The 12,202-nt window shown below is 39.9% G+C and overlaps 1 protein-coding gene across 1 annotated transcript in view; it reads right to left on the bottom strand.

The window, feature by feature from the left end:
* Positions 1 to 469, bottom strand: part of RNF13 (ring finger protein 13) — a 156,392-nt gene extending 155,923 nt beyond the window's left edge. Inside the window, exon 1 of the mRNA XM_034661834.1 lies at positions 317 to 469. The gene's annotated coding sequence lies outside the window, so the exon portion shown is untranslated. The remainder of the gene's footprint in view (positions 1 to 316) is intronic.
* Between the last annotated feature and the right edge of the window lie 11,733 nt (positions 470 to 12,202).

Raw genomic sequence — 12,202 nt, forward strand, 5'->3', positions numbered from 1 at the left:
CCAGGGTCCTGCCACCGCAGGATGGGAATGTGAGAAGCAAAACAGATAATACAACAACTTTAGATACGTACAAACTCAAAGGGTGGCGGTGGGGTGGAGGAGAGCGGGAATCGGCCCTCTGAGGACAGAGGGGTTTTTGCTTTTTGTAATCTTTTGCAAAAAGCCTTACTTCCTCCGCACCCAGCCCGGGGAGGAGCAGCAAAGACCTCAGCAGCGGGGCCGCCACAGAGGGCCGGCGAGGGGGTGTGTTCTCCCGGCCAGGCCCCGAGGGGGACAATCCCCTGCCCGGCAACGGCGAGGCCAGGGAGGCTCTTACCTGGAAGCCCGACCCCGCAACACAAATAGGCTCGCCCACCGCGTCGCTGCGGGAGAAGTCCCTACCCTGACTTCATGACTGAATATCCGCACCGACCCCCACAGCCGGAATTGGAGCGGGGACGACAACACCAAGGCTAGACGGAAGTCCCGCCCCACACGCCTCATTGGCCGGCACCCGAAGACAAAGAAAAGCCATTGGGCCACAGAGCTGTTTGCTAAGGCCCCTTCCCACTCTCACACAGCGCCTCTCTGCTTGCTCCAGCTGGCAGGGAAAAAAGCCCAGTTCGTGTAGTCGCGTTCTTGGCCGCGTGATCTGTCTTCCCGCGAAGGGAAGAGGAGGGTAGGGCGGGCTTCTGCAGCGCAGCTGAAGAATCCGCTTTTTGTCGGTGAGGGGGCAGGCTGCCTGAGGGGACTGGCTATGGAAACCTACCCCCCACCTTTTGCTTCCAGGAGTGGAGGCCGTGGCGTTTGGAGGGGATCGTACCGAGCGCCCAGGGCCGGCCGGCTTGGTCCGCTCTGGCTTTGGGACGAAGCCGCCCGAGACCCAGCTGGCCGGCTGCCCCTGGGCGGGGTTGGCTCTGGCACTGACAAGTCTCTTCCCTGCACCACACTCACCCGACCCGCTGAAGGGGCGAGGACGAAACCTCATCCCCTCTGCACGATGTCCAGGCTGAGGTCCGGAGGGATGGGACCGAGACCCACCAACGCCTTAGATAGAGCCCGGGTCGCGTTGTTAGAGATGCCAGCAGCAGCCCGAAGGCCGAAAGCGAGTACTCGGACGCCCGGCTCGGAGCTGTGCTGACGTCAGCGTTCTGGGCCTGACACGCGCCATCCCCGGGACTCAGCAAAAGTCAAACCGTGTGATTAAGCCCTAGGTCAGCCTTTTTAAAACCCGAGCTTCCTTTTGGAGAGCCAAAAAATCCCGCCCCCTACTGCCCTTCTGATTAACCTTCTGCGTATCGGGTATTCCAATCTTAAACCAAACTACTTTGAAACTTAAATTGCCTGGATTGGAACAACAGCACTGATTATCCAGTTGCCAACTAGCCACTTTAAAGAGGCAAGGTGGCTTAGTGTGAAGATTGCACAAAGTCCTGAATCAGAATGCCAGGAGACCTAGATTCCGGTCCTGCTTCTGCTTCAAAATAAGGTGCCTTTAAAAATCCATTACAGGTTTCACTTTCTTCGACCTTATCTTTTAAACAACGGAGCTACTAGAGAGGGTTATCACTTAAAAACAGCTGTAGAACAACACTGATGTAACTTGTAACACTAATTGCTCTGGGGATACCTGAGTGGCTGGGACACAGGAATGGGAGGAAAACTTTCCATATTGTGTATGCTTTTGTGCCCTTTGAATTTTGAATATTGTGAATATTACGTACTCAAAACTTAAACACGAAAAAATTAAAAATTGCAGTAAAATAAAATTCAATAAAAGCCATCAGAAGGACTTTGGTCTCTATGTATCTTATGACTACACATACTATGTATTCTTAGATTTTCATCAGTTGTGAAGACATTCAATACTTAATACACAGACCTGCCTTTAAGAAAGTCATAAATAAAAATCAGAATTAAGAGGGAAGGGGAGAGGAGCAAACAAAATCAGAATTGGAAATATTACATAAAGGCTGGTGTAATTAATGTAAACATAGTTACAAAATCTGTATAAGCACTTCATTAAATTATCTCAAATCGGGTTTATGTTAAATGAGATTTTTTGAATGACATCAAAAAAGCAATAATTAGGTCCATATTCTACACGTTTAAAAAAGAGGGGGACAGCTTTGTTTATTCCTTAAATAAAAGTACCTTGAGCACAGAACATTTTTTTAAGATTTATTTATTTTAGAGACACAGCACGTGCAAGCACGAGTGGGGGGAGAGGCAGAGGGAGAGAGACTCCTCAAGCAGACTCCCCACTGAGCTCGGGGCCCCACTCAGGGCTCCATCCCAGAACACCGAGATCAAATATGAGATGAAATCAAGAGTCGGAGTCTCAAGGGACTGAGCTACCCAGGTATCCCCAGTACAGAACATTTTAATCTGACTTTATTCTTCTCTTCAGATCACAATAGGTATAGTTCTCTCAGTTATGAACAAGGTAATGTGCTATTTGTACTGCATTTCCACAAAAGAATTGTGCTACACCCTGCAGAAGCAGTTATTCTCCCCACTGTGATGAATGAAGACAAACTGGAAGAAAATAGACTGGGAAAATACACCAATTATTTTTTTAAAGTATGTTAGACAGTAAGATTGAGAGATATCTTAATAGTGGTTTTCAAGAACATGAAGGGTTAACATGGCACATGATACTAATAGTCGCTAATTATCTCCTTATAAAAACAAATAAAAGAAAATAAGCTTTTAGGACTTTGTGTCCGACAGGTTTTACTTTACCTCCTCCTAAAAGTATAAACAGCATGTGAAACTGTAGCATTTCCTACCTCCAAAATACAGACAGAATACCAAATAACTAATTACCTAAAATGGCTTAGAAGTCGTTCTCCCTAAATAGTGACAAGAAAGCAGCCAGTGTTTTAAGTGTTGAGATTAACTAGAGATGTTAAAATGACTCTAACACTATTATATTTAGAATCAGAAAAAAATGGTAATTTTAGAATCTTTTCATTTTGAAAAGAAAAGAAAATTATTACTGTGATAAAAGAAGGAACAGAATCCATAAAAAAATCCATAGGAATTCATATACGTAGGAGTAGGCACATTTGAAAAAGTACCAAGAAGAACTAAAAACTGTTGTAGGGAGTTTGGTCCAAAGATTAGAAAAGACTCCCAATTCTTTACCAAGCTCCAAACTAATGAATAAGTTCATCTTGTAAGATAGTAAGTGAAAAGCTCAGAACACAAAAGGACAGGTATCAGTCAGAAAGGTTTTTCAACAAAGCTTGTTTGTTTTCAAGGGAATTGAAAAAGATGAGACAAAAAAAATCTGTTTCAGGTTAAATGCCTTAAAAATGGTCTGGTCATTGTTTCCCTTGGGATGAGTTGCCTCCCTTTCTTTATCTAAGATGAATGGCAGGGACACTTGCATGGCTCAGTTAGTTAAACACCTGCTTTTGGATCAGGTTATGATCCCAGGGTCCTGCATTGGGTCCTGCATCGGGCTGCTTGCTCAGCGGGAAGCCTGCTTCTCCCTCTGTCTGTTGCTCCCCCTGCTTGTGAGCTTGTGCTCTCTCTCTGACAAATAAAATCTTTAAAAAAAAAATTAGATGAATGACATACAACTTGAATTTTTCCTTTCTTATTTGGGACACTGAGAAGCAATCTTCCTCTATTTGCTAACAAAGTTATTACAAAATAAGCAAACAAAAATTTATGTAACAAAATGGAAGGGGTGTGCAGAGGGACAAATAGACTCCCTACTGAGCTGGGAGCTCAACACGGGGCTCAATCCCAGGATCCTGAGATCAGAACCTGAGCTGAAAGCAGACATTTAGCCAACCGAGCCACTTAGGCACCCCAACCTATCATTTAAATGCAAGGGCAAAGTAAGAGATTTTTATTGAAAGAACTTCTAAAGGATGTCTTCAAGAAGTCAAAAATTGAATGCAGAAAGAAGGGGTGAGATGCAAGAACATATGGAGAGCCAAGAAATTGAGTATAATTTTCAAACCAGTAGATGTAAAAAGTAGAATAAAGCAAACATAATTACTCCATAGACTGGCAGGAAAGTTGAGGTGGGAAAGGGGCATATTGTAGATATTGTACATGGCAAATACAAATACAATATAGAGGCCACAAGAAATATATCGATCACCCTCTAAAAGAGGTAAATGGGATAAACTTGTCAGTTAAAAGATAGATTATCAGCTATATTCTTTTAAACAAGACATAATGACTAAAACTTAAAAGGCACCAAAAGGTTGATCGTCAAAGGAAGGAGAAGATATACAAAGCAGTTAAAAACCAAAAGAAAGCTGGTATTGCTTATTCTCAAAGCTTGCCGATCATTCCTTTCAATATTGCTATCTCCTATATCTAGCTCTTGATCTCCAGGTGATCTGTGCTCTGAAAGTATTCCCAGACTTTTCCTTGTCTCCCGCTCCCTAACTAATAATAACAACAGCAGTAGCAACCCTGTAGTAAGTTTTTTACACATTTGATTAATCCTCATGAGAACTTTAGGACCTACTAATGTGTTTATTCTTACAGACCAGGAAACTATGGTTCAAAGAAATTAAATAGCTCATCCAAACTCGTGCAGCTAGTGAGAAATGGAATAGACCTCTTGGGTTCCGGAACTGGGATTTGAATGCAAGTCCATCCATATCACAGCCTGAGTTCTGAACTGAAATGATAAACAATAAGTGGCCAACATAACATGAGAGGGAGGGCTCCAGGCTGGACCCAAATAACTCTCCTGGGTGAACTTGGGCAAGTAAAACCTCTCATTCCTCACTTTTTTTTTTTTTTAAAGATTTTTCTTTATTTGACAGAGAGAGAGACAGCCAGCAAGAGAGGGAACACAAGCAGGGGGAGTGGGAGAGGAAGAAGCAGGCTCCCCGAGGAGGAGCCTGATGCGGGGCTCAATCCCAGAACACTGGGGTCATGCCCTGAGCTGAAGGCAGACGCTTAAAGACTGAGCCGCCCAGGCGCCCCTCATTCCTCAGTTTTATCACATTCTGTCTCTGTATGGCTGTCCTGCCTCAACAACACCCCTTATCCGAGCCTAGTCCTCATTCTCCAACACCTGAAATTCAGCTGTCTTACATCTCCAAAGCTATTTCCAACTGTCATTTAGAAAATTTCTAAATAAATGAATACAAGAGCATTGGTCTTGTTAAAAGTATATATTTTATAGGTTAGCTTCCGAAACCACAATGCCTTAAATGAAAATGAAATTTTAAAGATTTTTTTTTATTCATTTGAGAGAGAGAGCTAGAGCGAGACCAAGAGTGAGACCAAGAGCACGGGGAGGGGCAGGGGGAGAGGGAGAAGCAGACTCCCCACTGAGCAGGGTACCCAAGGCTCGATCCCAGGACCCCAGATCACGATCTGAGCCAAAGGCACTTAACTGACCGAGCCACCCAGGCGCACAGAAAATGAAATTTTAGATACTAAAACGAATGAGTGGAAAACCGGCAGTCAGGAGAAATCTTCCTAGTATCTCTCAACTATGATGCCATTTAAACTAGTGCGTCTCAAACATTATTATACATAGAAACACCTGGGAGTTTGTTGAAACGCACATTCTGATTCAGCAGGTCTCTGGTGGAGCCTGAGATTCTAAAGTTCCAGCCAAGTACCCCACTGATGCTGGTGATCCTCAGACCAAACTTCTAAATCATCTGTTCCTTTTACAGGTTAAGTCCATCTTCTTTAGTCTATTGTTTCTTTTCATGTGTTTCTTTGCTAAATAGCAAGATCAAGAAACTGTAAAATCTGATTTTTAGTTAACTCTTTGGTTGACCCAAGAGGGTATCCCTTACTTTCTTGCAAACTCTGCTATGCACTTACAAAGACATATTATGTTTAACTCAATATATCTAGGTGTTTTAGGATTGTCCAAACCTGCATGATTTCTTTTCCAGTTAAAATTAAAATAACAATAAATTACATTAAAAAAAAACACCTAACTAAAACTGTTCCTTAAATGAATCAGGAATAATATGAGACAGGAAGTATATCGAGAATTAAGAATTCAACTTCCTTTTTTCAAACTTGTTTTGATTCTCAAGAAACTGGCCTACTGCAAAAAGGTCTAACCTGGCACTACAGACAAACGCTTTCTATGAAAGGCTTTTCCGATTACCAAGAACTATTTAGAAGTGGGAGACAACACAGTAAATCATTACACCTAATTCATATTCAAAGCAGAGACTACTAGGGTGCCTGGGTGGCTCAGTCAGTTAAGCCTCTGCCTTGGGCTCAGGTCATGATTCCAGAGCCCTGGGACAAGTCCCAAGTTCCATGTCAGCCTCCCTGCTCCAGAGTCTGCTTCTCCTTCTGCCCCTCCTCCCACTCATTCTCTCAATCTCTCTCTCTCAAATAAATAAATAAAATCTTAAAAAAAAAGCAAAACAAAATAGAGATTACTAGTTCCAAAGCCTTCGGTAGGTTGAGAAATACGAAGCAAGCTTTGTGGTCAAAATAAGCTTGCATCTTTTCATTTGCTGAAAGATTATTTTTTATTAAATCTAACTTTTAAAAATTCATGATTTTAAACTGAAGGTAACTCATTTTACTTTTATCACTCTACAAATGAAAAATGCTTAAAGATATCTATCATATCTCTATAGATTGTTTTGTTTATATATTTGATCATTTTCAAGAAAATTAGGGATTGCAAGATTGAAATCACTATTTTGTAGGACTATTTTTCATGGAAGTTTAAAGTATAATTTTCCTTTGATTTTCTTTCTATTAAATCAGGAAGCAGTTGACTCAAACTCTCCTTCTTTTTACAATTACTTTTTTAAAGATCTCCAAAGAGCTTTTAATTCCTTGCTATTTAGAGTATGGACCAGGGAGTTTGTTAGAACTGAAATCTTAGGCCCCATTTTAGAACTACTCTGTTAGAATCCACATATCAAGAGGCCCATCAGGTGATTCAAATGCATATTTATGCCTTCTTAGATGAAAACAACAGAACTCAATGACAAATTTTAAAGTTACAAAAATGAAAGCAGAATTGTAGATAAAAAATAGATGCTACAATGAGACACCACCTCATCAGACTGACTAATATCAAAAAGACAAGCAATAACAAGTGTTAGCAAGGATGTGGAGAAAAGGGATCCTTATGCACTGTTGGGGGGAATGTAGATTGGTGCAACCACTATAGAAAACAGTATGGAGGTTCTTCAAAAAATTAAAAACAGAATTACCATATGATCCAGTAATTCCACTACTGGCTATTTCCCCAAAGAAAATGAAAACACAAATTTGAAGGGATATATTCACTTTTTTTTAAATGATTTTATTTATTTGACAGAGAGAGACAGCAAGAGAGGGAACACAAGCAAAGGGAGTGTGAGAGGGAGAAGCAGGCTTCCTACCGAGCAGGGAACCCGGTGCAGGACACGATCCCAGGACCCTGGGATCATGACCTGAGCCGAAGGCAGACGCTTACCAGCTGAGCCACCCAGGTGCCCCAGATATATTCACTTCTATGTTTACTGCAGGGTTATTTACAATAGCCAAGTATGGAAACAACCCAAGTGTCCATCAATAGATGAATGGATAAAGAATATATGGTATTTATGATGTGGTATATATATGATGCAGCATATAAATATACATATACGCACACATGCACACATACATACTTACATACAACAAAATATTACTCAGCCATAGAAAAGAGTGAAATCTTGCCATTTGCGACAACATGGATGGACCTAGAGGGTATTATGGTAAGTGAAGTCAGACAAAGAAAAAGAAATACCATATGATTTCACTTATATGTGGAATCCAAAAAACAAAAACAAAAAAACCCACAAATGAACAAACAAACAAATCAAACAGGCTCAAATACAGAGAACAAACCTGTGGTTGCCAGAGAAGAGGTGGGTGGGAGGATGGGCAAAATGGTGAAGGGGATTAAGAGGTACAAACAGCCAATTATAAAAGAAATAAGTCACAAAGATGAAAAGTATAGCACAAGGAAAATACTCAACAATACCGTGAAAACGTTTATGGTGACTACACATGGCAGTGATCACTGAGTAATGTATAGAATTGTCAAATCACTATGTTTTACACCTGAAACTAATATAATATTGTATTTCAACTAACCTTCAATAAAAAAAAACAGATACCATCAATTCTCTCTCAACACATCAGCATTGAGCATTTTTCATACCAAAGTGTATACTCCTAAGGTAATTAGTATGGTAAAGGATCATCAATCATTCAGTATTCCCATACAATACTATTTACCATGTGACATAAAGTTCTATTTCTTCTTGTTTTGTATATATCATATAACATGTCTGACATGTATCAATATATCATAAATCAGAAAATATTTTAAAATCAATGTAAACATGTGACTATTTCAGAGTTTTTAAAAGGAACCTAAAGTAAGGGGTTAAACTGTAATAGGGAGAATGCTATGACTCTGAATGCAGAAATAAGAATCAAGAATCATAGATTTCCATCTATGAAATATATGAGAGATCAGAGGATTAAAATATCAGTGACTGATTGTGACATAGTTGTTTCCTTCTTTACCCCAGTACAGATCTTGTAACATTTTTTTCTTGCTCTTTCTCCCTTGGTACGTGTCATCTTCTTATTTACTTGTTTTCCCTGTATTGAACCTAATTCTGTCATACCATTATTCCTAACAAGCACTTCCTTTCCTATTTTGCTAGATTTGACTTTAATTTTTCCATGCTTATCCCTACTATCTGACCATTCTCTTTAAACAAAGCTTAGCTATTTATTGCTTATTAATTATTGTCTTTGTCCCTACCCACTATTCTTTACCTACTCTTAACCTTTCCTCCACTCCAAACACAGTGCCTGATACATAGTAAAGGCTCAATGTATATGTACTGAATGACTAAAATGAATGAACGGTATATCTTTATGTCAGATCCAGTGTCTCTTCACTTCCATACCATCTATTTTGTCTGTACATCTCTTATCATACTTCATCCTATAATAGTTCCTGGTCCAGGTGTGCTGGACAGCTACCATTTTCCATATCCATGGCAAATCCCTTAAGATCACATTCATCACCAAATCTTACAAAGACCTATCATATTCCATTGCAGGTAGGAGGCACCCAGTAGGCTAACTAAATTAATTTAAAACTCCTAGGAAAAAAACTCAAAAAGAGCTTCTAGATGCTAAGGCAAGTTATTTCTAGACTGCAACTAAGAAAATTTTCAAGTTTATTCTTCATCAGTTCAAGCTGTCCCTATATTGCTATGAGAGCTTCAAGTCTACTTATCATTTCATTATTACAAGGTAACTTTTAATGGTATCAATCTACAATAATCTAGCTTGTTTATTCACACTGCAAGGCACTACCACTGGGGATACAAAGGTGGTTAAGATACTGCCCCTCCATGAAACAGCTCACAGTCTAATGTGAGAGGGTAACACTGACATAATAAATGGAATGCAGTATAAAAAGTCCAATAGTTTAAAAATGTATGATGCAGTGATGGAATAGAGGGAAAGGTCAACTTTCCTGGAGAGATCAAGAAGCCCTCTTGAAAGGACTGAGTTAGGCTTTTTTTTTTCCACTTTATTGTATTTCATCTAATTTAATTTCCTGAGTAGTTAATGCTTTCACATGGTTCAAAATTTGAAAAGAATAAAAAGATAATGCAAACACAACAACAAATGCTGGTGAGGATGTGGAGCAATAGGAACTCTCATTCGTTGCTGGTAGGAATGCAATTTTGTCAGCCACTCCAAAAGATAGTTTGGCAGTTTCTTACAAAACTAAACATACTCTTACCATACCATCCAGCAATTGTACTCCAGGGTATTTACCCAAGTGAACTGAAAACTTACATCCACACAAAAACCTACACACGGATGTTTATAGCAGCTTTATTCATAATTGCCAAAACTTGGAAGCAACCAAGACATCCTTCAGTAAGTGAATGGATAAATAAACTGTGGTACATCCAACAATGGAATATTATTTCATGCTAAAAAGAAATGAGCTATCAAGTCATGAAAAGACATGGAATAAACTTAAATGCGTATTACTGAGTGAAAGAAGCATATCTGAAAAGGATGTATATTGTGTGATTGCGACCATAAGACAGTCTGGAAAAGACAAACCCATGGAGACAGTAAAAAGATCAGTGGTTACCAGAGGTTAGGGGAGCAAAAGGAATAAATGGGCAGAGCACAGAGGATTTTAGGGCAATGAAACTATTCCAGATGATACTATACCAGTGGATACATGTCATTATGAGTTTGTTAAAAACCCACAAAATGTACAACACCAAGAGTGTACCCAAATGTCAAGTATGGACTTTGGGCAATGATGATGTGTCAGCATAGATTCACCAGTTGTAATGAATGTACCATTCAGTTTGGGATTTTGATGGGGGAAGCTGTAATGTGTGGGGGCAGGAGATATAAAGGTATAGGAGAACTCTATGTACTTTCTGCTTAATTTTGCTGTAAATCTAAAAGTTCTCTAAAAAATGAAGTCTATGAAAGAAAGAAAGAAAGAAAGAAAGAAAGAAAGAAAGAAAGAAAGAAAAAGAAAGAAAGAAAGAAAACAGTGAAAAGTTTTGACCCCTAGCTGCTCAAGTCCTCCCTACAATGATTCTAGTTTCCTGAGTATATTTCCAGGGATTTTGAGGTCTATGCAAACTATCTGTATCATATATCATATCTATAGATATGATTTCCCTCCTTCTTCCTCCAATGGTAGTATACAAAACATTCTGTTCCGCACCTTTTTCACCTAATGATATATCTTGGAGATTTTTACATATTGGTACATGGTTTGTGTCTCTTACTGAAACATTTTGGCTAATATCTTGGCAACGACATTAAATAACAATTGTGCTGATAATGAATATCCTTATCTTTTTCCAAAGCAAGCTGAATCTGAAAGGATAAATATGAATTAGAACTCTTTTGATTTTAAGTAACAGAAACCAACTAAAGCATGTTTAAGCAAAACGGGGGGAATGTATTATATAGAAAGAAGGTGTCTCATGATTCAAGGGCAACAGAAACCATGGGAGTATCCTCTTTGTATGTCCTATGCTCCTCTTCATACGTCTGTTTCATTCTTTCTTCCTAGCTTTCTCTGCCACTCAGTCACATTGGAGGAAGAAGATGATTCACTGACAGTCACTAAGTTGCACGTTATAGATCAAACCACAGTCACATTCTCCTTCAGTCCAAAAAGAAAGGATTCTGACAGTTCCATTCTGGTCCAAATAACTGTGATGATGAGAAAAGGGTCACATTACAAATATCACTGCTGGAGACAGAGGTAAGGAACAAGTCCATTACTGCTGGAGACAGAGGTAATGACATAATTTTGAGCTGGGCATTCACTCTAAAGGCAAGTCTACTACAGCATACAAAAATACACATGTATAAATAAACATGTATTTCAGGAAGCTACAAAGCAGTTGGTTGTGATTTCTTAAAGCATATGAACTTCTTTAAGATCCTCTGCCATAGGCTGGTTTCTCTGGAAGCAGAGCCTGAGACAGGGATTGAGATGCATATCAATTACTGAGGGAGTGCACAAGAAAAACTAGTCAAGGAGAGAGTTCAGTAGAGTTGGGAAGAAGAAAAAGTGGAAAAGAATGTAGTCTCAGGTAAAGTCCAGCCATGGCCTGATCTACAAGAATCCTTTGCAGAGTTTTCACTCCTTCAGATGAGAAGGCAGGCCTTTTGTAGTCCCTCGGCCATCACTTACTGAGGGGGATGCCCAGCTTTTTTGTCAAGGCAGGTCCCATCAACTGAGGGAAATTCCTTGGAGAAGGAGCTGTAGCTATAAGCTTTCACTAGTCAACAATCACAGCAGCTTGTGGGGAGACACCAAAACAGCATCGACTACACCTTATGTTAATAAACTTTCTATAAAAATGTTGACAACATAGGGAGATATCATGATGTTGCAATGCTTGAAAAATATGATACAAAAAGAGTCAGATCTACAAGGAAATCCTCTGCCCTTTTTATGTTTTCCGTCTTTTCAAATTTCTTGTGGTTGGAACTCAAGTTGGAAATCGGAACAGAATCAACCAACAGGTTAACATTTACTGAGCACCTATCATATGACTCACATTGTGCTAAGTGCTGTTAAGAATAAAAAGAAATGCAGGGGCGCCTGGGTGGCGCAGTCCTTAAGCGTCTGCCTTTGGCTCAGGGCGTGATCCCGGCGTTATGGGATCAAGCCCCACATCGGGCT

The sequence above is a fragment of the Ailuropoda melanoleuca genome, chromosome 6 (genome assembly GCF_002007445.2).
Source record: "Ailuropoda melanoleuca isolate Jingjing chromosome 6, ASM200744v2, whole genome shotgun sequence".
In the NCBI taxonomy this organism is placed as follows: Eukaryota; Metazoa; Chordata; class Mammalia; order Carnivora; family Ursidae; genus Ailuropoda; species Ailuropoda melanoleuca.